This window comes from Eptatretus burgeri, chromosome 16 (assembly GCF_056783735.1).
Source record: "Eptatretus burgeri isolate ZD-2024b chromosome 16, Ebu_testis_v1, whole genome shotgun sequence".
Classification (NCBI taxonomy): Eukaryota; Metazoa; Chordata; class Myxini; order Myxiniformes; family Myxinidae; genus Eptatretus; species Eptatretus burgeri.
Genome location: NC_140976.1, coordinates 40,723,368 through 40,725,867, shown reverse-complemented (window position 1 = coordinate 40,725,867; position 2,500 = coordinate 40,723,368). Strand labels below are relative to the sequence as shown.

Below are 2,500 nucleotides of genomic sequence, written 5' to 3'. Positions count from 1 at the left end.
GAGATCCTGTTGTAGGCGGTGTAGTTGTTGTGAAGGTAATGTTGAGGTAATATTAATTTTTTTAGATGAGATCCTGTTCTTGGCGGTGTAGTTGTTATGAAGGTAATGTTGAGGTAATATTAATTTTTTTAGATGAGATCCTGTTCTAGATGGTGTAGTTGTCGTTGTGAAGGTAATGTTGAGGTCGTATTATTATTTTTTAGATGAGATCCTGTTCTCGGCGGTGTCGTTGTTATGAAGGTAATGTTGAGGTAATATTATTTTTTTTAGATGAGATCCTGTTCTAGGCGGTGTAGTTGTCGTTGTGAAGGCAATGTTGAGGTAGTATTATTATTTTTTAGATGAGATCCTGTTCTCGGCGGTGTCGTTGTTATGAAGGTAATGTTGAGGTAATATTATTTTTTTTAGATGAGATCCTGTTCGAGGCGGTGTAGTTGTTGTGAAGGTAATGTTGAGGTATTATTAATTTTTTTAGATGAGATCCTGTTTGAGGCGGTGTAGTTGTTGTGAAGGTCATGTTGAGGTATAATGTTGAGGTAATATTAATTTTTTTAGATGAGATCCTGTTCTAGGCGGTGTAGTTGTTGTGAAGGTCATGTTGAGGTATAATGTTGAGGTGATATTAATTTTTTTAGATGAGATCCTGTTCTCGGCGGTGTAGTTGTTGTGAAGGTAATGTTGAGGTATAATGTTGAGGTAATATTAATTTTTTTAGATGAGATCCTGTTCTCGGCGGTGTAGTTGTTGTTGTGAAGGTAATGTTGAGGTATAATGTTGAGGTAATATTAATTTTTTTAGATGAGATCCTGTTCTCGGCGGTGTAGTTGTTGTGAAGGTCATGTTGAGGTATAATGTTGAGGTAATATTATTTTTTTTAGATGAGTCCTGTTCGAGGCGGTGTAGTTGTTGTGAAGGTAATGTTGAGGTATAATGTTGAGGTAATATTAATTTTTTTAGATGAGATCCTGTTCTAGGCGGTGTAGTTGTTGTGAAGGTCATGTTGAGGTATAATGTTGAGGTAATATTAATTTTTTTAGATGAGATCCTGTTCTCGGCGGTGTTGTTGTTGTGAAGGTAATGTTGAGGTATAATGTTGAGGTAATATTAATTTTTTTAGATGAGATCCTGTTCTCGGTGGTGTAGTTGTTGTGAAGGTAATGTTGAGGTAATATTAATTTTTTTAGATGAGATCCTGTTTGAGGCGGTGTAGTTGGTGTGAAGGTAATGTTGAGGTATAATGTTGAGGTGATATTAATTTTTTTAGATGAGATCCTGTTCTCGGCGGTGTAGTTGTTGTGAAGGTCATGTTGAGGTATAATGTTGAGGTAATATTTATTTTTTTAGATGAGATCCTGTTTGAGGCGGTGTAGTTGTTGTGAAGGTAATGTTGAGGTATAATGTTGAGGTAATATTAATTTTTTTAGATGAGATCCTGTTCTAGGTGGTGTAGTTGTTGTGAAGGTCATGTTGAGGTATAATGTTGAGGTAATATTATTTTTTTTAGATGAGATCCTGTTTGAGGCGGTGTCGTTGTTGTGAAGGTAATGTTGAGGTATAATGTTGAGGTAATATTAATTTTTTTAGATGAGATCCTGTTCTAGGCGGTGTAGTTGTTGTGAAGGTCATGTTGAGGTATAATGTTGAGGTAATATTATTTTTTTTAGATGAGATCCTGTTTGAGGCGGTGTAGTTGTTGTGAAGGTCATGTTGAGGTATAATGTTGAGGTAATATTAATTTTTTTAGATGAGATCCTGTTCTCGGCGGTGTAGTTGTTGTGAAGGTAATGTTGAGGTATAATGTTGAGGTAATATTAATTTTTTTAGATGAGATCCTGTTCTCGGCGGTGTAGTTGTTGTGAAGGTAATATTAATTTTTTTAGATGAGATCCTGTTCTAGGCGGTGTAGTTGTTGTGAAGGTAATGTTGAGGTAATATGCAGTAGTGTTATCACGGTTATAGAAATGCACGAATAATTAATTTGATCTGTCGTAGACAATCACACCTTTATGACTAAAAAAATTAACAAGAAAACTGGAGAGTAAATACTCGAGCAGTTTTAGATTTACCTAATTTTATAATAAAGATATTTCCCGCATCATCAAAATATAATTTTTAATCGTGATTTACATTATTTGATCGCTGATCCCGAATCCAGGCCGAAGTAACCGGAAATTGCAGCATCGAATGTAAGAAGAATTCTACGTTCGTTTCTCGGCTTTGCCTTTTCCATATTAATACACACGAACTACGACTACAGGTTTGTGTAAATTCGGAATTTTTTTGGGGTTTTCTTTTTTTCTTTGCGAAAGTGCTTTAAAATTTCACTTTTAATTGAAAAGTGTTGCATAATAAATTGATTGATATGCAACTTTTCACCGAGGGGATGTATGTACAGTACAGTATCTACTGTACCTAATGAAGGACTGTCTGTCTGTCTGTCCTTCCCCAAACTACTCCCTCAGTTTTGGGGCGAGCCCCGCGAAACTTTGTGTGGAACCTT

General features: G+C 35.6%; 1 protein-coding gene across 2 annotated transcripts in view; it reads right to left on the bottom strand.

Annotated features, from left to right (window-relative positions):
* The window catches only part of PGAM5 (PGAM family member 5, mitochondrial serine/threonine protein phosphatase), a 29,123-nt gene that overhangs the window by 25,893 nt on the left and 730 nt on the right, over positions 1-2,500 (bottom strand). The window lies entirely within an intron of this gene.